Below are 26070 nucleotides of genomic sequence, written 5' to 3'. Positions count from 1 at the left end.
TTTTTTTGGAAAACCATCGAGGGGAAGTTTTTATACCTCATGCCCACGGACCTTCTTCCAAAAAGCGCACATTATATTCATGTTCGAAGACATCTGTGTATTATAAGATGTATTCTCTGTGAATCCTTCTATCTTTTAGAGCGAGGGAAACAATACCATACACTTGTAATTAATTGCCACGTAGCACAGACATTTGAGGTACACAGTTCGTTGCGGTTGCATTTAATAACATTCGTTTTGAGGGGCTCCTTTTAACATAAGTACGTGGACACTACACAAAACAACATTTGTAATTACTCAGCTTTCAGCGACAAAAGGGGTCTTCTGCATAGCCATCCTGGGATGAAGTGGCGCTCATTATTATCGCCCATCCAGTCACAACTGAATGAAATCGAGGTTCTAAGAATTTTCGTTTTGCACTTTCCTCGTTTTGTCCTTTTTGCATTTCGGGCATAACTGTCAGTCTCGACCCCAAAATTAGTTAAGTATGCTGTACTACTTGGGCCGGGTTTGGTTGTTTATATATATTTATTTTTTTGCCAAACCAAAAGTAGTTAAAACAGAAAACAAAACGAAAAAAGTTACCCATTCAACACTCTTTAATTTGTCAAAAAGTTTAACATTCCAGACATTTCATGTTCTATTGAAGTTGCGTCCCATTTCTCAGCGGCCATAGTGCTAGATGATGGTGTTGATGGCTTTTTTCTGGGCTATGCGGTCGCTTAAGCGACAAACATTGGCAACACTCTATTTCAAGAGCCATTTTCGTCATTTTTTTCAGACATCAACAAAACGAACAACTTGACATAGATACTTACCGAAATTTAAAATCGTAAAATTTTATAAAAGCCAAAAACGGCTGCTTGGTCTATCCTGTACCTGTGGTCTATCCTGTGTATAAGGCCCTCACTCGAATAATTCTCAAAATCCTTCTGTAACTATGAAATGTTTAAAAATATTGCAAAAATTGGTATGGATCATTTGAGTCACTAATGGGTCCAGGAAGAGTCTCATCGGGTATGACATTTGGTCATAAAACCAGAGCTAAACATTTTATTGCTTGTCAATTAGATGCTTTTGTGCATATATCGTATGGTGATTTCCATTCAGAAAAAAGTTTAACTCTACTCTAATCATATGGGAAAACATTTGGATTATGTCGCCCAAACCTCATAATGTTACACTTTTTCATTTTCATTCGAATATGGTCATAAGTCCATATGTTGTCATTTCGACCAAAGAATACGGTAAACATCGCATCCTCGTCTTTGGATGAGGAACATTCTAACAATACATCTATGCGTACTATGTCGTTAGCTAAATAAAACGTTTGCACTTTTTCCCTTTTTTATAAATTTTTATACCCTCCACCATAAGATGGGGGGTATACTAATTTCGTCATTCTGTTTGTAACTACTCGAAATATTCGTCTGAGACCCCATAAAGTATATATATTCTTGATCGTCGTGACATTTTATGTCGATCTAGCCATGTCCGTCCGTCCGTCCGTCTGTCTGTCGAAAGCACGCTAACTTCCGAAGGAGTACAGCTAGCCGCTTGAAACTTTGCACCAATACTTCTTATTAGTGTAGGTCAGTTGGTATTGTAAATGGGCCATATCGGTCCATGTTTTGATATAGCTGCCATATAAACCGATCTTGGGTCTTGATTTCTTGGACCTCTAGAGTGCGCAATTCTTTTCCGATTGGAATGAAATTTTGCACGACGTGTTTTGCTATGATATACAACAACTGTGCCAAGTGTGGTTAAAATCGGTCCATAACCTGATATAGCTGCCATATAAACCGATCTTGGGTCTTCACTTCTTGAGCCTCTAGCGTGCGCAATTTTTATCCGATCAGAATGAAATTTTGCACGACGTGTTTTGTTATGATATCCAACAACTGTGCCCAGTATGGTTCAAATCGGTCCATAACCTGATATAGCTGCCATATAAACCGATCTTGGGTCTTGACTTCTTGAGCCTCTAGAGGGCGCAATTCTTATCCGATTGAAATGAAATTTTGCACGACGTGTTTTGTTATGATATCCAACAACTGTGCCAAGTATTGTTCACATCGGTCTATAACCTGATATAGCTGCCATATAAACCGATCTTGGGTCTTGACTTCTTGAGCCTCTAGAGGGCGCAATTCTTATCCGAATGGAATGGAATTTCGCACGACGTGTTTTGTTATGATACCCAACAACTGTGCCAAGTATGGTTTAAATCGGTCCATAACCTGATATAGCTGCCATATAAACCGATCTTGGGTCTTGACTTCTTGAGCCTCTAGAGGGCACAATTCTTATCCGATTTGAATGAATTTTTGCACGAAGTATTTCGTTATAATATCCAACAACTGTGCCAAGTATGGTTGAAATTGGTCCATAACCTGATATAGCTGTCATATAAACAGATCTGGGGATTTGACTTCTAGAGGGCGCAATTCCTATCCGAATTGGCTGAAATTTTGCATGACGTATTTTATTTTTACTTTCAACAACTGTGTCAAATAAGGTTCAAATCGGTTCATAACCTGATAAGCTGTCATATAAACCAATCTGGGATCTTGGCTTCTTGACCCCTAGAGGTCGCAAATAATTTCCGATATGACTGAAATTTTGTACGATGGATCCTCTCATGACCATCAACAAACGTGTTTATTATGGTCTGAATCGGTCTATAGCCCGATACAGATCCCATATAAATCGTTCTCTCTATTCTTATACGAATTGGCTGAAATTTTACACAGGTCTCCAACATACAATTTAATTGTGGTCCGAACCGGACCATATCTTGATATCGCTCTAATAGCTGATCAAATCTTTTCTTATATCCTTTTTGCCTAAAAAGAGATGCCGGGAAAAGAACTCGACAAATGCGATCCATGGTGGAGGGTATATAAGATTCGGCCCGGCCGAACTTAGCACGCTTTTACTTGTTTCTTTTTAATATTGTGCCGCTGTTTTCCAAACAATCAAAAAGTTTGTCTTCTATAATAATCAGTGAACGCAGTTATATTAGTTTAGAAGCCTATGAAATGATAGCAGCTGATTTATAGAGCGACATTCTACACCATAGACTTGGCACGAAAATAGAACATGTTTCTACTCTCAAAATTACTATTTCGACATGATGATCTGCGTCTGTTTCCAGTGAAGCGGCAGATCTAGAGCCCCGGAGTAGGCTTAAAATGGACTCCAAATACCTAATAGCTGGGTGGTGGTATCAGGCCATACATGTTTTCTGCTACTGAGATCTCGACTGGTGTAGCGGTTGCGTAAGGATCCACTAGCCAAAAGATTACTGGTCGGAAGGGCCTTTTGACGAAGACACCCGGTTCGAGTCTTAAGGACAAGGCCGAACCTATTTTATTATTTGCCTAGGCCATCGGCCTTCTCTGGCAAACCGATACGCTCTTTAAGAGGTTGGAATTATAAGAGGCGCATCGCTCCCTGGTTAATTGAGAAGCTTGGTGTGAATAATTCTAAGACTCTCACCGATAAGGGGGAGACTCCCTTAATTGGGCTCGGAGATTCGCTGAAAGGCCTACATCAACGGCTAAATTCGGAAACGCCAACGCAGTCACCAAAAGGCTGCGGTCACCTGGTGGCATGCCATGCCCAAATCAACTAAATCGAACAATAGTAATATGGGTCAAAGAACCTTTGCTAATGTCGCTAAGGATAGCTTGGTGATGGTAGTTGTCGACACGGCAGACGAACAGGGCTGCAAACCTAGAAACAATTGCAGTGGGATAATCAATGGACTGGCATTTGGAATAAGCTGGGCCTTCTCCAGTCTGGGACGATAAGGGTTGGTATAAGGGGATCAACGCTCAATTGAGATGTATCATTGCGCCCTAAAGAAGATTGGCGAGTTCTGGCAAGGCGAAGCACTGTATTAACTCAAGAAGCACTGTATTAACTCAAGAAAGAAGATATTCCTTCTCGACCAATGGCACACTCTTGGATACCAAGTATTTCCTCCGATCCTGAATCCATACTTGGGAGACTAAGGGACTGTAATCCCCATCTTTCAACCACCAACTGGAAGATTGGTAGTTTAGATCCGGATGAAGCCGACTGGAGACATGCAGCTGTCTCACAGACCTCAACAAGTCTGAAGGAGTTGTATCCTATGGTTTCAACAAGTTAAAACTAAAGGTCTATAGAAACGGTTAGGTTGGGCAATCAAGAGATTGCTCAGCAGTTGCTGCTGAACATTTATCTGAGGAACTATCGACCGTCTACAAGGCTGAGCTTAGAAAATAGAAGTGCGAGCTGAAAAAGGCTATGAACAAATCCTGTATGGACTTCTGCAGCTCCATGGAGGGCCATCTGAGGCCTCTAAGCTATGTAAGATCCTATCCTCGAGACCTATTACAGTGGGATATATTCAGAAGTCAGAGAATGCATGCACAATGTCTAGTGAGGAAGCACTAGAATTACTCATTGATACACATTTCCCGGAAGTGAACAACGTGGCTCTAGAGGAAGTTGTCACTGGTATGAATTCGTCGGAGGATATTGGAGAAATTGTGTTTGAACCTTTTTGCGATAAAAAGTTTCGACTTCTTTAAGTCGCCATGTCCTGGTGCTGTATCAACTGTTAAATTACAAGCTTATATCAGTATGACGTATTTACCTGTGGGATGGAGGGACATAAAGTTCTTTTCATTCGAAAAGTTGGAAAACCGTAGTATACGAAATTGAAAGATTTTGGCCACATTAGTTTGTCATCCTTCATGCCGAAAACTCTTGAGAGATTGATAGAAATATATCTTAGGGCAAAGATCCCTTGGGATCGCCTGTGCCGATAACAGCATGCATATAGTAAGAACAAGTCCATTCAGCGGACTGGAGTTTCTAGGCATAAACATTACCATAAGAAAGTTTACTAATAACTTACTCACGAAAAGATGCATTATGGTAGGCTTGGGATACAGATTCCAGATCTTAGATGATGGGTCAGCAGAGGAACACCTCAAGGAGGCTATCCGGTATTTTGAAAAACATAGCCATTAGCTATATATTATTGTCTCTGGAAGAAAATGGTGTAAAAGTGGTTGTGTATATGCTGATGGCGTGGCTATTGCAGTCGGGGGAAAGCACTCCCAGCACTATTAGATATATACTTCTGGGAGCTCTACGTGCTACAGCAAAGTGGGCTACCGAAAGTGTTCTAGGAGTAAATCTGTGTAAGACTGATATGGTTCTTTTCGGCAGGAGATTAAAGTTACCTACAGTGGAACCTGTCTCCTTGGGTGGAGAGAATGTTCCATTTACTAAAAGATCAAAAAAACTGGGTGTTTTGCTGGAAAAGAAGTTGAACTTCAAATCAAACATTTTGGAAAGGGTAAGAAAGGCAACTCTTGGCATATACACCCGCAAGAGAGCCATTGGCAAAAATTGGGGGTTTAACTACGTGTCATGCACTGGGTATATACTGCAGTTGTCAGACCCATAATGCCATATAGTGTTGCTGTCTGGCGGACGGCGCTTCAAAGTCCACCTACTGTTCAATACTAAACCGGATGGCGTGTTTATGCATAGCCGCACTGAGTACGACACCTTCTGATGCACTGAATTTAATGCCACACCTCTAATGACTCAGGATATTGTGGCGAGACAAATTGCTGCGACCACTTCTATGAGTTTAGGGGAGCTCACTCTTTGGTCATGTGGCGGCTACAGACACTGTGTTATCCTTGGTATAATGTCCGCTCTTCCAGGCAGTGTGGATTACACCTAGCTTGAACCGCTTTTTGATAAAAAGAACTGTACCACTATTCCTGATAGAACCGAATGAAGCTACGATATCCCTTACAATAGAAGTTACATAGACTTCTTCACGGATGGTTCCAAATTAGACGGCCAGGTGGGCTTTGGGATGTACTTTGAAAAACTAGAACTGGTCCTTACAATTAAGGAATAGCTAATATGTAATGTCATAACAATGTTTGGCATAAATATCGTCTCAGATAGTCAGACAGCTATTAAATCCCTGGAGAACGTATTACTGAACACAAAAACCGCCCTCGACGGTGGTAGATCTCTCAACGAGATGGCTGAACAGTTCAAAATTCACCTGTTCTTGGTGCCGGGCCACTGCGATATCCCAGAAATTGTAAAGCGGACGAGCTTGCGAGACTAGGAACTACCCTACACATTTCAGGGAAACTGGAATCTGTGGGTGTGCCTCTAGCGACATGTAAGCTAAGTCTTCAGGATCAGGCCCGAGGGGAACAAATGATCGATGGTCACAAAGCGAACATTCTAAAACTATGTGGCCTAATCTAGACCTTTGCTGTCACTGGCTAGAACAAAACTTTCTAAACCGAAAACATGCTGACAGACTGAAGGTTGCCAGTTACGAATTTTGTGAGGACATCGAAGAAGAAGAGGCAATAGAACACCTTCTGTGTGTGTGTGTGCCGCACTAGCAGTCAGAAGGAGTTCCATTTTAGGTTATCATTTCTTTGACAACCTTTCTGATTTAGCGGATGTGATCATTCGCAAGTTATTGGGCTTTATAAAGCTATCTGGATGGTTCGACGATATGAGTTAGAACGCATCTTCTTTCTCCTGTTCATGCGGTATCACAAAGGACGAGAAGGTCTAAGTGAGTCTGATGGCTGCCACTTTAACTTAACATAACCTAAACTAACCTAAAGTATGACTGTGATATTCAATTATTTTGTCAATCATTGGCGATCTGATTAGTATTTTGATGAGGATTTTTCTCGTTAAATATTTTAAAATTTTTTATTTTCCGCTAGTTTTAGTGTGTCTCAAATTGGTTAAATAATTTCAACAGGATATTGTCCCGATTTTGACAATCGGTTTGTAATGGTTACTATTTCCATAAAATACTACGAACAAAAACTGAAAACATTCCCATGCGAAAATTTGAGCCAATTAAATGTATAATGAAATAATAATAATAACATCAAGATTTTGTTGAAAGAAAATGAAAAAATCCAAAAGTTGTTAATTATATGCAATTTTCAAATTTGTTCTCAAATTTAGGGATTTAGACAAAATTTTGTTAAAACTTCGTCTTTCGAGAAAATTTTGTTAAGTATTTGTTATTCGGAAAATGTCATGAAAATATTAACGTCAAATAAATGTGCAATAATATGTTGTAATTTTCAATTGTTTCGTTTTCGAGACGAGATTAATGATCAGAAATTTGTTTGCAATAGAAAAGGAAAGCCAGAGGATCACCCCACACATCAACCACTATGGGACGCTTTTCGTCATTTGGTTAAAACAACTTATCGGCCATTTTAGATGCGAAGACTTCAATGACCATACATTGGTATTTTGTACTTATAGCTTATTTATTGCGAGAACGCCTCTATGATATAAATACAACATTACCCACGCTGGATATCCCTGTTCTGTTCCTTTCCCAATGCATGTATTTGTGCAATGGCAGATTTTTTGTCTACACAATTACACTACTCCCATGGCATACATATAATTTTCCGCTTCTTTTGAAAGTTGTGTTGATGGCTAGAACGCTAAACAACAACGGCGGTTCTCGCTGTTGCTCTGTAAAGATGTATACGCTTGCAGGACCGAATTATGGGCAGACAGCCTAAAAGAGATCTCAGTTCCTGGGTTCTCAATGTAAACCCCCAGGTCAACTCTGTTCTCTTGCTTTGATCCATCCGTGTAACATGATCTTCCAGATGACAATGACAGATGACAGCAGTGCCTCGCACTCGACCTCAAGTGTCGTCTCACGCATCCGATCTGAAACCTCTTCCATTCCTTCCTATCGTCACCTCGATTATACCACAATAGTATGACCTGCTCCTATCCTATATCCATTCTCTCATCGCATTAAGTCTCATAGCCCCAGTGGCTGCTTCACACTTAATCTATATGTCTATGAGTCGGATATCTTGAATAGTCTCCAGTGCTCTAGTAATCGTGGTCCTCATTGCTTCGCCTATGGCAAGACAATATGTTCTCTGAACCTGTTGTATGGTCCTTATGTTGCTCTTTTTCGCAATCGCAGTTCACCAAACTACTGAGGCGTTACTAAGTATTGGTCTTATCGTCCTCCTGCAGAGCCAGTAAACTATTCTCGGATTCAGACCCCATTTCGAGCATTCGGTCCGTCTACATAGTTCCCAGCATCTGTGAGCCCTCTCGGTAAGCGGTGCGTGGTGCGTTGAATTGGCCCATCTTTGTCTTCCTCGTGAACAAGCAGATTTCAGTCTTTTGACCGACACCTAGGATTAGACCAGTCGTATGCCATACGTATCACCCTTTCGGCCCTTCAGTCTAGATGGTTCGGATCCTTATCTCTTAGAAGAATTGTGACATCGTCTGCGTAGGAGAGTGATTTGAACCCTCCTCAGTCATCATCTGTAGTAGGATATTTATGGAGTGGTAACCAACCTCGTGCAGGGCAGTCTCCATCGACCTTCCCCCGTTATAGGCATGCTGTTTGTATATAACCAGTCCGCTGGATGTCCCTCTCTTTATCATGATATCCACAATATGTTCTAAGGTTTTTAGTAGAAAGGACGTAAAGCTTATTGGTCTGTAGGCTTTTGGTCTAGCATAACATGCCTTGCCGGGACCTTCTGCCAGTCTTTCGGAGCATATGCAAGTCTTAGGCACGCTGTGAAAATGCAGGCCAGATGGAGCTCCAGATATTCGGCCTCCTTTTGTAGTAACGAAGGAAATATTCCATCAGGTCTGGGTTACTTAACTGGTTCGAGGATCCTCAAGGAATCCTTTTACCATAAATTCTGTCTCTGCTCTCACCCCCATGTCGTCGACTAACGTTTCAGTTTGGACATGGATTTTTAAGAGAGACTTTTTCATCTTGGTGGCATCATTAACGCTATCGATCAGGTCGGTGAAAATCTTTTAAGAGCCACGTTTTGTCGCTCTGGTAATCTTATTGTATTCCTTGAGCCGTGTGTAATAAACATCCCAACATACTTTCGCTTTTTTACGACGTGCTCTGTTATAAAGTCTGCGGACCTCTTTCCCAATATTGCGAATCTCCCCGGTCATCCAGGGTTTTTCGGGGCCTGATTTCTTTTCTCGAAGAGGACAACTATTTTCGAAAGACTCCACTTGTGCAGTCGTAATCCCGTTGTTTTATGCTTGGAGAATATAAATTATCTTGCCAAAATCTTCTTCTGAATAGTCTTCTGAATTTTGGCCATTTGGTTTTTAACTTATTCCGGAAGCTATTTTAAACCTAATGTAGCGATGGGAAGATAAGGAGTGCTCCATGGAGACCATCCAATTCCGAACCTTTTCGATTAGATTTTTTCAACATATCGTCATATCTTAAATCTCCTCCAAATCCTATTAACAAAGATAGCGCTGTTACCAATATTAAGTGTTTTTAGGTCCCCGTTTATTAATGCTGGTACTACCCCACGAAATGTAGTGAGAGTTAGCATCGCATTCCATTAGTGCCCATCTTCTATCTGTTTTGCCTTCCTCACCAGCTTCGCCGTTGCAGCTTCGTCGTGGGTGGCGGAGTCGGAGAGTCGAAAGGCAGATGATCCACCGCCTCCCTGTCTTATCACTGTTGCATCCGAAGTTGACAATTCTGGGGAAAATAAATTAAATTTCAATGACATATTACGCAGGTCCTCGGCCGAGTACCAGATTTAGCAGAGAATAATTGGTAATTGGTAGTGTTTAGTCCAGAAACTTTATTCCGGGTCGTCCATGGCTCCTGAATTAATAGAATATGAATCTTGTCCTTGCTGATTTTCTCCATCAGAGCATATGAAGCTGTCTCGATCCAGTGGAGGTATATCTGGATAACCTCAATCATTATTCCTACAGTAAATGGGATTCTTGGGAGTGGTTGATGATCTCATCGCCCGCCCCCTGCTCATTAGGTCGTATTGCTTTTCCTGTCACTGCAGTGCCTAATGTTTTCGTATTAGGTGCTTAGCCTATCCTAGTTTTCCGAATCTTTAAAAGTCGGTAAGGGTGCATCGACGGGTAAAGATGTTCGTTAGGATGTATTGAGTTTGCATTCCCTGTACTGCCTGATGTTCCAATACTAGGATCTTTGTTTTTCTTAGTCTTCCAAATTTTAAGTAAATGGGGTTCCTTAAATGTGGCTGAACCGTTTAAAACTCACCTTTTCTGGGTGCCGGGCCACAGAGTTATCTCAGGAAATTGTTGAGCCGACAAGCTTGCGGGACTAGGAACTACCTTCAGGATCTGTCCCGAAAGGCAGCGAATGGCAGATGGTCACAAAGGGATGGTCTTAAACACTCCAAAATTGAAAAGGTTTACCGCTTTGCTGTCGCAGGCTAAAAAAAAAACGTCTCAGTTGTTGTGTGCGTCGTGACAGGTGAATGTCTGGTAGAAAAATATGCTAATGGGTTGAAGTTTGCAAGTAACGACTTTTGCAGAAGATGTGAGGACTTCGAGGAAGAAGAGACTATAGAACATATGCTGTGCGTATCCCGCATTAATAGCCAGAAGGTTTAGGCTCTCGTTTCTTTAAAATTCGTAAGTTGTTGAGTTTTTTAAAGCGATCTGGATGGTTCAACGGTACACAGAAAAAATTAAAAACATGATTCAATAAAGAAATTTGTACACTCAATTAAAAGTTTCGATGAAATCGGACCTATAAACGAATTTGTATTATTGAATAACAATTTTTTAATTTGGATTATTAACTCAATAAATCAATTTATTTAAAAATTGGCCCTTCTCTTCTATTTCTACTTCAATAAAAGGAGATAATTGATGTTTATTGCATTATCAAACAAGTAAGAGCGTGGAGAGCGCGCAATTCTCATCCGATTTGGCTGAAATTTTGCGCGAGGTGTTTAGTTATGACTTCCAATAACTATGCTTAGCATGGCGTAAATCGGTAAAGAACCTAATATAGCTGCGATATAAACCGATCTGGGATCTTGACTTCTTGAGCATCTAGAGGGTGCAATTCTCATCCGATTTGGCAGAGACTTTGTACAACGGCTTCTCTCATGACTTTTAACATACGTGTTTAATATGGTCTGAATCGATCAATAGCTTGATACAGCTCCCATGTAAACCTATGTCCCGATTTCGCTTCTTGAGCCCCTACAAGGTGCAATTCTTATCCGAATGAACTGAAATATTACACAATGACTTCTACAATGTTCGGCATTCATTTATGGCCGGACTATAACTTGATATAGCTCCAATAGCATAACAGTTCTTATTCATTATTCTTTGTTTGGCTAAAAAGAGATTCCGCGCACAGAACTGGACAAATGCGATCCATATAAGATTCGGCCCGGCCGAACTTAGCACGCTCTTACTTGTTCTTGATAATTTTTGTGTAGCCACGCCACTAGACATATGTTTGGCTCATTCGCACTTCTTCGCATTATATATGTGTGAAAGAGGACACAACAGAATGCAGCAATAGATAATCACAATTTGTATTATTGAATAACAACTTAATTCGTTCAATTAAAAATATGTTCAATTATGCCATCTTTGCCAATCACTTGACATGATACAAAAAAAATCGGTTTTTAATGTCAAAAATAATTAAAGCAATTAATACCTCATCAAGGTCAAAACCATGTTTAATAGGTCCAATTTAGATCCATATTTGTTCTGTGTAGGAACTGGAAACATTTTCCTTCTCCTGTTCTTGTCGTATCTTAAAGGACGAAACCGTTTCAGTGAGTCTGATGGCAGACTGTCACTTAAACCTATCCGAACCTAACCATCTACTCCTAGTGGTGATGACACTTGCGAAGTATTTATCTTAGGTAATCAGTCGTGTAAAATTCTCTATTTTACTTATAACTGAGGTTAATATTGTATCGGACAGCACTCATTGAAATGAGAAAAGTCCCCCGCTGTTCCTAAATAGAATATGTTATAATTTTATTATGGCGGTCATTTTATTACCAAATCCTCAATGACCATCGGCCTACGATATTCTCGCCAGAATACGAACCCATGCGTTCAGGTCCATATGCGGACATGCAAACTTCTGCGCTACGGTGGTCTCCGGTTTAGGTTTAGGAAGCGCAAAAATTTGTTTCTACTAAGTGTATGTCGTTCGCCTTTTACATGTACAATTGGGACCGCTTGACGATGCTCTTGTTGACTACAACACGATGTTCTTGTTAACTACAACACGCATTAAAATATCTTTACGATAAGCTTTGGAAAATATAATGCGAAGAAAATCTTATGTTCTGCGAATACGTTAACAGTAACAAAGTGAATTTGCAAGGACAGGGTATTCCCGAGAAATTCCGTGATCGAAAAATATTTCCTAATTTCATCGGAAATGATAAGACGGCAAATATAAAATAACTTATTTATAATCTTTTCTCAAAGACCTTTTATTTGAGTGCCATACATTTATCCATTTATTAAGTTTATATTACATATACATACTGAATGATGACATTTTACCTCAAAAACTTTGTCCCGCTTAAGCACAACCCCGTAAGTTATGAGAGATAAAGTCGCTATATTAATTAAAGTAACCATCACATAACTTGGCGAATTTGTGGACATTTTTGACAACATCCATAGTGGTCGTTAACCAAAGTTCTGCGAGGCCCAGCATAACGTGTGTTTTACTTGTTAAAGATAATACATTACCATCTTTATGAACAACTTTAGCAGTCAATTCCGAATAATACGCATTTGTTTTCTTGTTTCCGTGGATCTCATTGTGGTAAAACGCCATTTCCACATGTACTTATTAATTTTTATTATTTTAATGTAAAACAGGATTTAGATAATCATTATTGAAGTTTTTTCTCGACTTACCTTAGGTACGCAGGCTAGTTTCAACTTTTTGCTTATTTATGCAACTTTTGTACTTATTTATATTATTTTTATACCCTCCACCATAGGATGGGGGCATACTAATTTCGTCATTCTGTTTGTAACTCCTCAAAATGTTCGTCTAAGACCCTTGATCTTCATGAGATTTTAAGTCGAATTAGCCATGTCCGTCCGTCCGTCTGTCCGTCTGTCCGTCCGTACGTCTGCCTGTCGAAAGCATGCTAACTTTCATAGGAGTTAAGCTAGCTGCTTAAAATTTTGCACAAATACTTCTTATTAGTGTAGGTCGGTTGGGATTGCAAATGGGCTATATCGGTCCACGTTTTTATATAGCTGCCATATAAACCCATCTGGGATCATGACTTCTTGAGCCGCTAGAGCGCACAATTTTCGTCCGATTTTGCTGAAATTTTGCAGGATGTGATTCACTATAACTTTCAACTCCTGTGCTTAGTATGGTTCAAATCGGTTCATAATCTGGTATATCTGACATACAAACTGATCTTGGATCTTGAATTCTTGAGGCAAAAGATCGCGCAATTCCCATCCGATTTGGCTGGAACTTTGCATGAGATGTTTTGTTATGACTGCCAATTACTTTTATTTCTCAACAAGTCTTGCATACATCAATCGATAACAAAATCTTGCATTATTATTTATGCAAGCAGTTTATATGCCTTTAAATTACTTAAATTAATATTTTTCATGGTGAACGAATTTGAAAGAATTGATTGCCAAAATTTTAAATTTCCCAAATGCGAATTCATTCTTTCTGTTTAAACGGTCTTTTAATAGAAATGTAAGAAGGTATTTATACAACGCCGATTTTTCAAACATATGAACAAAAAATTTAAAAATTGAATATCAATAACTTGTTTGACTTAGCAGTTGCGCATGCACATATTAATGTATGAGTATATGAAACCCCTGTACATCAGTAATCTACTTTTTTACCATGTTTATTACAGTTATAATCTCCTCGTGTAAAGTACCTATTAAAAGGGTATTGGAAATCAATCGCTCAAACTCAAAGAACCACAGAATCATTATAGGTCTCATAGTTCACAGTGAGGTCTGGTCTGGGAGCGTAATGATAAGTGAAAACCAACATCGAGTAAATTATACAAATTAAATGAAAACATTCATTATTGACATGTAAAACGCAATTCATTATCCATGGTAACTACTTTACGAGGTCTGTGTAAAAGAAAATGTGAAATTGAATCCACAGTACAGCAAAATAGAAATTTTGAAATCTTCATATTGAAAAAAAGGAACAACTTGAAACTGTCGCGCTTGGTTTCTTTCTCAAGACGTTCCTTGGACAAATAACAAAAGATTTCCAAAATAATCTCATGTTTAGGGGAAAATTGACTCGTAAAAAATCTGCAATTTTACGAAGGTAAACAGCAAGATTAAACAAACATGGTTCTGAAAATTTTCAAGTACAATTTCTGGCAACCTTTTTAGTGCCACTTAGCATTTAAGCTTATTGAATAAAAAACGAGTAAAAGCGTGCTATGTTCGGCCGAATCTTGGGAACCCATCACCATGGATTCTGCTAAAATATGGAAGCTATATCGGGTTATAGACTGATTCGGACCATACTTGGCACAGTTGTGCCACAGTTATGACTTCCAGCATAACAGAACACTGTGCAAAATTTCAGTTAAATCGGATGGAAATTGAGGCTTCCAGGGACTCAAGAAATCAAATCGGGATATCGGTTTATATAAGAGCTATAAGGTAATAGACCGAATCGGAACGTACTTGGAATATTTGTTGGAAGTTATATCATAACACTACGTGCAAAATTTCAGCCAAATCAGATGAAAATTTGTAGCTACCAGGGGCTCAATAAGTCAAGTCGGGAGATCGGGTTATATGAGAGCTGAATCAATATGGCCCATTTGCTATCCCCAGCGACCTACATCAATATTAAGAATCTAGCCTTACGCGTTCGACCGCTATCGTGATTTCGACAGTCAGAGGGACATGGCTAAATCGAATCAGAATTTCGGGACGATCATGAGTTTAATGTGTTCCTAAATCAATATTTTGTAGCGTTACAAACGGTGGTGGGTATAAACGTAGTCTACAGGTACTATCTTATGTCATGAGTATTGAAATCCACTTTTCTGAATAAAACGGTCATATAATACTGAAGTAATATATTTGAAATAGAAACTTAGTTGCAGATAATTAAACGACAAAACGTTGTATTTATTTTTCTGAAAAATACAAAAAAATTAACTTTTGAAATAGCAAGTTGGTTAGGTTAGGTTAGGGTTAAGTGGCAGTCTGCAATCAAACTCACTTAGACGTTTTCGTACATTGTGATACCACAGGAACAGAAGAAGGAAGATGCCTCCTAGTTCCTACCGTTGAAAGATCGCTTTAAGGTTCGTTGCTGGCAACCTTTAATCAGTTAGCATGTTTTCCGATTAGATAGTGACCTGTCATGACGGACGGACAATGACTGAGACTTCTGGTCTAGCCAATGACAGCAAAGCGGTAGACCTCTTCGAGTCTGGATTAGGCCACATAGTTTTGGATTGCTCACAGCGCGCTCTTTGTGGCCATTTACCATTCGTTGTCCTTCGGGCCTGGTCCTGAAAACTTAGCTTACATGTTGCTAGAATGCTTACAACCCCCTCTTTGTGGCCATCTATCATTCGTTGTCCTTCGGGCCTTGTCCTGAAAACTTAGCTTACATGTCACTAGAGGCATACCCACAGATTCCAGTTTCCTTGGAATGTGTAGGATAGTTCCTAGTCTCGTCCGCGTTACAATTCCCTGGGATATCTCTGTGGCCCGGCACCCAGAACAGGTGAATTTTGAACTATTCAGCCATCTCGTAGAGAGATCTGCGACAGTAGAGGGCGGTTTTTGTGTTCAGAAATACGTTCTCCATGAATTTAATAGCTGCTTGGCTGTCTCAGAAGATATTTATGCCAATCGTCGTAATGACATTATATCTTAGTCATTCCACCACTTCAGTAATTGCATGGATCTCCGCGTGATACACACCGCAGTGGTCGCGTAACCTTTTCGATATGACCAGTTCTAGATCTTTGGAGTACACCCCAAAGCCCACCTGGTCGTTTAGTTTGGAATCATCCGTATAGAGGTCTATGTAACTTCTCTTAATAGGGATATCGTAGTTCCAATCGGTTCTATTAGAAATAGTCTTACAGTAATTTTTATAAAAAAGCGGCTCAGGTAGGGTATAATCCACACTGCCTGGAACATCGGATATTGTATCAAGGATAACACAGTGTCCGTAGCCGCCACATGACAGATGAGAAAGCTCCCTTAACCTCATGGCAGTGATCGCTGCAATTTGTGTAGCCATGTCCAGAGGCATAAGATGTATTATTAAATTTAGTGGTGTCGTCCTCAATGCAGCTGTGAACAGTCGGTGGACTTTTGAAGCGCCGTCCACCAAATCACAACACATTATAGGTATGACAACTGCATTATATATCTAATGCATGACACGCGGTCTAAAACCCTAAATTTTGTTGGATTTGAAGTTCAGTTTTCTGTCCAGCAACAATCTCTCAACCCAAGGAGTCAGGTTCCACGGTAGGCAACTTGCATCTCCTGCTGAAAAGAACTACAGCATACGCGACCACTTTTACACCTTTTTCTCTCAGAGACAATAATAAATTGTTAATGGCTATATTCCATAGTAAAAGAAACATTACACCTCCTTGAAGTGTTCCTTTGCTGACACATCTTTTTAGATCCACAGATCTCACGCCTGCCGTAATGCATCTTTTAGCAAGTATGTTTTTAATAAACTTTCGAATGGTATAATTGATGCCAAGAAACTCCAACTCCTTCATGATTGACGTCGGTTTTAGATTATTGAAAGCACGTTCATTGTAAAGAAATGCTACCATTGTATATTCCTTGACAGCAAGAGAACCATCTATGTAGCCGACTAGATCGTGTAGGGCGGTTTCAGTGGATTTGCCTTTACTATATGCATGCTGCTGCCGCGACAGGCGATCTCCAGGAATCTTTGCCCTAAGATATGTTTCTAGCAACCTCTTAATAGTCTTCAGCATAATGGATGACAGACTAATAGGACGAAAATCTTTTGCCTTTATGTAGTAGGGTTTTCCTGCTTTCAGAATGAAAATTACCTTTGTGTCCCTCCATCCCACTGGTGTATATGACATTCTGATACAAGCAGAGTATATCTCCCTAAGCCAGGGAACCAGTTTATCAGACACAGCATGTAATTCAACCGGTGATACAGCATCAGTGCCTGGCGACTTAAAGGAGTCGAAACTTCTTATTGCCCAAAGGATTTTCAGAATCTGAGGGAATCCTTTGTATCAAAGCATGCGCCATTGGTCGAGAAGGAATATATTCCTTCTTGATTAAATCTAGTGCCGTGCCTGACCATCTCACCAATCTTTTTTAGCGCACAACGATACATTTCAATTGAGCGATGATCCCCGAAGGAAATTAGTCTGAATCGGCCCTGATACCAGCCTGGATTGTCACAAACTGGAGTATACTAATGACAGTCCATTGACTATCCCACTCCAATTATTCCTAGGTATGGAAACATTAGCAAAGGTTCTTGGACCAATCTTACTATTGTTCGCTCGAGATATTTTAGGCATGAGATGCCCTCTAGGTGACCGCAGCCTTTTGACTGACTGCGGTACAGTTTTCGAATCTAGACGTGTAATCTTTGGGGTAGCCTGTGCAGCAAATTTCCGAGAGTCTTAGCCGCGGAAGGCCGATGGCCTAGGCATGGGAAGAATGAATAGGTTCGGCCTTGTACTTTAGACTCAAACCAGGTGTCCTTGTCAAAAGCCCTGCTGACCAGTCGTCTGTCGGCTAGTGGAGCCTGGAGCAGCCGTGCTACGGCGTGCAGCCATGCTACGGCGTGATTCCACCACCGCATCTGTTGGGTCTTTAGAGTCCAGTCTAAGCCTATTCCCGGGCTCTAGATCTGCCGCTCCACTGGAAACAGACGCAGATAATCAAACGCCAAATGGATATCTCTATCGTAGCTATCCTTGAGTGACTTAAATTTTTATACCCTCCACCATAGGATGGGTGTATACCAATGGTGTCATTCTGTTTGTTACTCCTCGAAATATTCATCTAAGACCCCATAAAGTATATATATTCTTGATCGTCATGACATTTTAAGTTGAACTAGCCATGTCCGTCCGTCTGCCCGTCCGTCCGTCTGTCTGTCGAAGGCACGCTATCTTTCAAGAAGTAAAGCTAGCCCCTTGAAATTTTGCACAAATACTTCTTATTAGTATAAGTCGGTTGGCATTGGTCCACGGTCTACGGATCGGTCCACGTTTAGATATAGCTGCCATATAAACCGATCTTGGTTCTTGACTTCTTGAGCCGATATGGGTCACAATTCTTATCCGATTTGTCTGAAAGTTTGCATGAGGTGTTTTGTTACGACTTTCAACAACTGTGCTGAGTATGGTTGAAATCGGTCCATAACCTGATATAGCTGACATATAAACCGATCTGGGGTCTTGACTTCTTGAGCCTCTACAGGGAGCAATTCCTATCCGATTTGACTGAAATATTACATGACGTGTTTTGTTGTGACTTCCAACAACTGCAAGTCGGTCCATTACCTGATATATCTGGCATATAAACCGATCTGGGGTCATGGCTTCTTGAGCCACTAGAGGGCGCAATTATTATCCCTTTTAGCTAAAATTTTGAATGAGGTGTTTTGTTATGACATTCAACAACTGTGCTAAGAATAGTTCAAATCGGTCCATAACCTCATATAGTTGCCTTATAAACCGATATGGGGTCTTGACTTTTTGAGCAACTAGAGGGCGCAAGTATCATCCGATTTGGCTGAAATTTTGTACAACGGCTTCTCCCATGACCTTTAACATCCGTGTCGAAAATGGCATGAATCGGTTTATAGCCTAATACAGCTCCCCTATATACCGATCTCCCTGATTTACTTCTTCTTCTTAAGTGCGCAATTCTTACTAGATTTGGCTGAAATTTTACACAATGACTTCTACTATGATCTCCAATATTCAATTATCCTTTGTTTGCCTAATAAGAGATGCCGTGGAAAGAGCTCGACAAGTGCGATCCATAGTAGAGGGTATATACGATTCGGCCCGGCCGAACTTAGCACGCTTTTATTTGTTCTTTTAAAAATAATGACCTATTACGAGTTACAGGAATATTCTCGCAGAGCGAAATAACAAAATGTCCGTTCCACTCAACGGCTCAATTTAGAAACCAGTTACAAAAGGCAAAAGTCGGGCGGAACCGACTATATTATTCTGTATACCACCCGGTCTAAGTGCTACTTGTTTTTTTATATATAGAACCTTTATCCAAATCTAGTCAGACTTTATTTTTATTTTGCATACCTATTGAAATAACGAATACAAAAATTTCCACAAATGAATTTCAAGGGCATAAGTGTACTTAATATTATAGACCGATGTGGACAATACCTACCATGGATCATAATAAACCATTAGGTGTAAAATTTCAACCTAATCGGATAAAATTGCGGTTTCTACCAGCTCCAACTGTCAAATCGGGATTTCAACCGTACTTAGCTCTATTGTTGGATGCCGTAAAAGAACAAGACGTTTAAAATGTCAGGCAAATCTTCTAACAATTGCCGCTTTTAGGAGCTCAAGAAGTAAAATTTGGAGTTAATTTTCTTTGGGAGCTGTATGGGATTATGCCAATACTTACCACAAATGTTGGAAGTCATAAGAAAATTCTCCGTGCAAGATTACAGCTCAATCAGATAACAATAATGGCTTGTAGGAGATTAAGATTCTAGCGGCGAAAGGAGGTGTGCAGCAGGCTTTTTAAAATGTCTGCAAAGAAGTCTGGAGGCATTCCAAAGACATAAGTCGCTCGCTGGCAAATTTACACAATGCGTCATTCGCTAAGAGGGCATCACCTTTCACTTCTACAACTAGCACTTATATAAGCCTTTTCGAAAGAGTGCGTAAATAATACCTTCTAAAATACCGCTGGAGACAGACTTTTTTTCTGAAAGTCAGAAAGTCTTAAATTACAAATTAAAACTATTTCGGTATTTTGTTCATTTTGCATTTAAATGTTGTTGTTTTTTTTTATCAAAATCTTATTTTTAACCATTTTTCAATATTAGTGCTATATTTACCTTTTGCCGCCAGTGGAGTTTTAACATGAAATCTCTCGTTTGCTAGTCAGATATGCTACCATCTCAGCTTGTGTATAATTTGAGCGGCTAAAGGCAAACATATACAATTGTCTATTTTTAGAATAAACAGCATCGTCTTTTGGAGGCCACCGTAGCGCAGGGGTTAGCATGTCCGCCTATGACGCGAAACGCCTGGGTTCCAATCCTGGCGAGACCATCAGAAAAAATTTTCAGCGGTGATTTTCCCCTCCTAATGCTGGCAACATTTGTGAGTACTATGTACTATGCCATATGTACTACGCCATGTAAAACTTCTCTCCAAAGAGGTGTCGCATTGCGGCACGTCGTTCGGACTCGGCTATAAAAAGGAGGTCCCTTATCATTGAGCTTAAACTTTAATCGGAGTGCACTTTTACTCTTTGTGTTTAGGTTGCACTCACAGCCAACATAGCGTTCATGCGTAAATTATTGAGCCGATAAAAGGAGCATTTATTACCCGATTTTGTTGGAATTTGAATTTGTTGAACCTGATCCAAATCGGACGATATTTGAATATAACTGCCATAGAGACCGATTTCCCGATATAGAGTATTGAGCCCTTAATAGGGGCATTTTTCATCCGATTTCGACGAAATTTGAAACAATGAGTTTTTGTAGACATTCCTGACAAATCTGGTCAAGATTTGACCATATTTAAATAAAGCTGCCATAAAGATTGGAGACCATCGTAGCGGAGAGGTTAGCTTAAATGCCAATTACGCCGAACAAGTGAGTTCGAGTGCAGAACAGAAAATAGTTGATTAGCAGAAAACCCATTTTACGACTTTATTTATCTTAAATTTCAACAAGTAAAAAGGCGTTAAATTCGGCTGTTTTGATACCACCTCGGGTATATATGTAAACCACCTTTCGCTTTAATCCGGTTAAATATGCCCCGCATAGCAACTTTATCGAATATGGTCCGATTTGAATCAATTTCGGCAAGGATATTGAGTGGTCTAATAAGTACAAGTCATTGTTCAATTTTCTAGAACAATATTTTGGTGTTTTTGGTACGATACGGATGTCGAAAAGCCTAAAATAAGTCGCTGTGTTAAATTTCAGCCAAATCGGATTATAAATGCGCCTTTTATGGGGCCAAGACTTTAAACCGAGATATCGGTCTATATGGCAGCTATATCCAAATCTGAACCGGTCTGGTCCGGATTGCAGATATATATCGAAGAGCCTAACACAACTCACTGTCCCAAATTTCGGCAAAATCGGATAATAAATGAGCATTTTATGGGCCTTAAATCGAAAGATCGGTCTATATGGCAGCTACATCCAAATCTGGACCGAACTGGGCCAAATTCAAGAAGCATGTCGAAAAGTTTAACACAACTTACTGTCCCAAATGTTGGTGAAATCGGACAGTAAATACGCCTTTATGGGTCCAAGACTTGAAATCGAGAGATCTATCTAAATGGCAGCTATATGCAAATCTGGAACCATCTGCGTCATATTACAAAAAGATGCCGAGGCCCTAGCTTATCTCACCGTCCCAAATTTCGGCGACATCAGATAATAAATACGCCTTTTATGGGCCCAAAACGAGAGATCGGTCTATAGGGCAGCTATATCCAAATCAGGATCGATCTGTGTCAAATTGTAGAAGGAGTTCGAAGTATCTAACACAACTCATTGTCCTGAATGTTGGCAAAATCAGGCAATAAATGCATCTTTTATGGGCCCAAGACCTTAATTCAAAAGATCGGGCTATATGGCAGCTATATCGAAATCTGGACCGATCTGGACCAAATTGGAGAATTATGTCGAAGGGTCCAACACAACTCACTGTCCCAAATTTCGGTGACATCGAACAATATATGCACCTTTTATGGGTCCAAAACCTTAAATCGAGAGATCGGTCTATATGGCAGCTATAACCAAATCTTTACCGATCTGGGCCAAATTGAAAAAAGATGTCGAAGGGCCTAACACAATTTACTGTTCCAAATTTCAGCAAAATTGGATAATAAATGTGGCTTTTATGAGCCTAAGACCCTAAATCGGCGAATCGGTCTATATGGCAGCTATCACCAAATCTCGACCGATCTGAGCCAAATTAAAGAAGGATATCGAAGGGTCTGACACAAATCACTGTCTCAAATTTCAGAAAAATCGGATAATAAATGTGACTTTTATGGGCTTAAGACCTTTAATCGGCGGATCGGTCTATATGGAGGCTATATTAGGATATAGTCCCATGTAGCCCACCCTCGAACTTAACCTGCTTATGAACAAAAAAAAAGAATGTGTGCCAAGTTTTAGCTCAATGTCTCTATTTTCTAAAGACTGTAGCGTGCTTTCAACAGATAGACGGATGGACATGGCTAGATCGTCTTAGATTTTTACGACGATAAAGGATATATATTTTCATAGGATCGGAAATGGATTTTTCGATGTGTTGCAAACGGAATGACAAAATGAATATGTTCACATCCTTCGGTGGCGCGTCCAAAAACGTATGTTATTTCTGATCAATTCATGGAAAACATTTTAGTTTTTGTATTTTTAAGAAGAAGCTAAAACAAGTAAAAGCGTGCTACCACCATGAATCTGCTAAAATATGGGAGCCATATCTAGTTAAAGACCGAAACGGACCGTACTTGATGCAGTGTTTGAGATTCATAATAAAACACTATATGGAAAATTTCAGCCAAATTGGATGAAAATTACGACTTCCAGGGGCTCAAGAACTCAAATCAGGAGATCGGTTTATATGGGATCTATATCAGGTTATGCACAGACTTAAACCGTACTTGGCATAGTTGTTGGAAGTCAAAAGCGAACACAATGTGCAAAATTCCAGGGGTTCAGGAAGTCAAGTCGGGAGATAGGTTTATATGGGAGCTATATCAGGTTGTAGACGGATTTGGACCGTACTTGACTCCGTTTTTAGGAGTCATAACAGAATACTAGGTGCAAAATTTTAGTCAAATCGGATAAAAATTGAGGCTTTTAGGGGCTCAAGAAGTCAAATCGGGAGATCGGTTTATATGGGAGCTATATCAAGTTTTTGATCGATTTGGACCGTACTTGGCACAGTTATTGGAAGTCATAGCAGAACACTATGTGAAAAATGTCAGCCAAATCGGAGAAAAATGCGGCCTGTGAAGGCTTAAGAAGACAAATCGGGAGAAGGGTTTATATGGGAGCCATATCCAAATCTGAACAGATATAGCCCATTTGCAATCCTCAACGACCTTTATCTATATAAAGTATCTGTGCGAAATTTCAAGCGGCTAGATCTATGCATTAGACCGCTATCTTGTCATGGATGGACATGGCCAGTTCGAATCAGAATTTCGAGACGATCAAGAATATTTATACTTTTTGGGGTTATATATCAATATTTCGGGGTGTTACAAACAGAATGACTCGATGGAACCTTTGTCAGCGTATTTTTTAAAAGATTTTCTTAAAATATTACACAATACTTTTTGTTATGACTTTTACTATGTGTCCGGATTTTGGTTAAACTGTACAGCTTCCATGTATATTTCCGTTTGATTTTGACTAGTACTGCATTAATTGAGGCATTTCTTCCGAAAATTTCCTTATGAATTTTAAGATCTCTGGTGAATTTCTTAGAAAACGGTTCAGAGATATTTCCCATATATATGCATTGCCCGATTTTCACTTCTAGATTCTGCAAGTTTATTTATCCACCGGTTTTTCAAAATTTTACACAACGCTTTCTTCTTCCAAAACTACAACAATAAGTACGAATTTTCATCGGAAAATACGAATTTTATCGACTTTGACAACACTGCAATAATTTGGTGATTTGTTACGCGACCTTCAGTCACTGGTGAATTTTGTATCAATCGCTTCAGATTTAGATATAGGCCTTCTCAAGGGCATTTACCAATCGATCTTCTAAAAATTTTGCACATCGGACTTTGGTCGAAAGTCTTCATTTCCAAAGTTCCGCTTTGTCCAACTATAGCCCTTCCTTACTGGTTAAATTTGTCAATTGCAATATTTCCTTTTACACTCTCCACCATAGAAATGGGATATACTAACATCGTCAATGCGTTTGTAGCACAATGAGCAATTATTGATCGCCATGACATTTTTAGTCGATCTAGCCATGTCGATCCATCTGTCTGTCTGTGGAAAGCATACCTAATTTCGAAGGAGTAATGCTAGGCGCTTGAAATTTTGAACAAATACTTTCCATTAGTGTAGGTCGGTTGGGATTGTAAGTGGGCCATATCGGTCCATAGTTAGATATAGCTCCCATATAAACTCGCGATTATACTTCATATGCCTCTAGAGAGCGCAATTCTTATCCGATTGGCCCAAAATTTTGTATAATGCCGTTTTCTCTGATATTCAACAGATATGCTACAATAGTTATGGTCCGGTCCAAAACTTGATATAGCTCCCATATTAACTGACCTCACGATTTTACTTCTTGACCCTCAGGAGGGCGTAATTCTGATCCGATTTGCTGAAATTTTGCACAGTAACATTTTCTATGACCTCTAACGTACGTGCCAAATATGGTTTGAATTGGTCCATAACCTGCTAACGATCAATGCAAATTTGTATGATGCCTTACATTCTATGCACTAGCAATGCCGCAAGGAATCCAATGAAAAATAGTTTACAGATGGGTTAAAATAAATTTGACAGTGTTTGCACCTTGTGTTATTTCTAGTGCAGGTACTGTGCAAGATTATGTATGATGTGTAATGAAGCGCTCTTGTCTCGCATTCGTTGTACAAGTGGAAGCATACACAGATTTCATGCTTAGATTCCCCAACACAAACCTATAAGATTATCGGTATCTACTTGCAGGTCTAGGTTCATACGTACATCCAAGCTGTATTATTCGGTGTGCTACACGATATAGAAAATGCAGCTGAAGTATTTTAAACGTTGGAGAAAATCGCGTAATTTACGGACCTATGTTGCATCACAAGTAACAGATGCTTTGCATATTCGTACTTGCATGAGTACCTTCAGCGAATTGCCCAACTGAAATGGCGAAATATAACGAGAGCAGCGAACTCAACAACATTAAATTGATAAGGGTGTTGCTTGCTTGCTTGCTTGTAGGAAAGACGCCAGATGAAGGTGAAGAAAGTGGGATGTTCACAAGGACAACACTAGAAGCAAGTGATGAAGTACCAGCATAAGAAAAGTGGCAGAAATCGTAACAAATTTGTAACAACACACTCCGACCCCCTTCGCCAACAGCACCTTCTTCTGTCGTCCGTCCATTCGCCTTGCCGTGTGTCACTATGAGCAATGATGCACTGGCTTTGTTGGTACGTTCTAGCACTGAAGTTGCCTTGGTATTTCACCGATTTCTTGTGTTTCGAACACAACTCTTACCCGCCGCCAGTAAAGAATATCTATCAACAGGACTTGTCAAGATTGCAACAAAGGAGTGCAATATCCCCGTTGTTTGAGCAACACTCTTCACGCGACGCGGCGCTTTAGCATCCATTGCCAGCGTATAACAAACCGTTGATTAAATTTCAAGCGATGTGCAACAATAAACCAGGCTATATAGGATGGGATATGGCTGCCAAGGCAACGTGGCTGTCGAGTGCTATGAGTGAGGGTGGCTTTGTTACTGCCAGGACAAATTTGCACCAAGGACGCAACATTTTTTAAAATGTATAACACCCTCCAACAACAAAACGAACACTAAAAAGCTAAGATGTAGCACAAGCAACACACATTTCACTGTCGGACCTAGCCAAACGCCTTTTATGGCCAGACCTGGTTTCCGATGCAGCCTGCCTTGCTCAAGATGCGAGACACGAAGATATCGCTCATATATTATTAATACAGATGATTCGTATGTAAACATTGTAGTCCAATTATCTGCATGTATGTTTTGTATGTGCATTGCTAAGTGAACATGTCTTCCTTATGGCCAAAGTAGCTATAGAGCTGTATTTCCGTTTGGCCAAAAGTACCGATGTAAATACGGTAAAGTGATTTTGTCGATTCTTCTGTAGTTAACAAAACCTTTCGTCACACATAGCAAATAGCCAATTCAG

This window comes from Stomoxys calcitrans, chromosome 5 (assembly GCF_963082655.1).
Source record: "Stomoxys calcitrans chromosome 5, idStoCalc2.1, whole genome shotgun sequence".
Taxonomy (NCBI): Eukaryota; Metazoa; Arthropoda; class Insecta; order Diptera; family Muscidae; genus Stomoxys; species Stomoxys calcitrans.
This window is presented reverse-complemented; position numbering follows the sequence as displayed.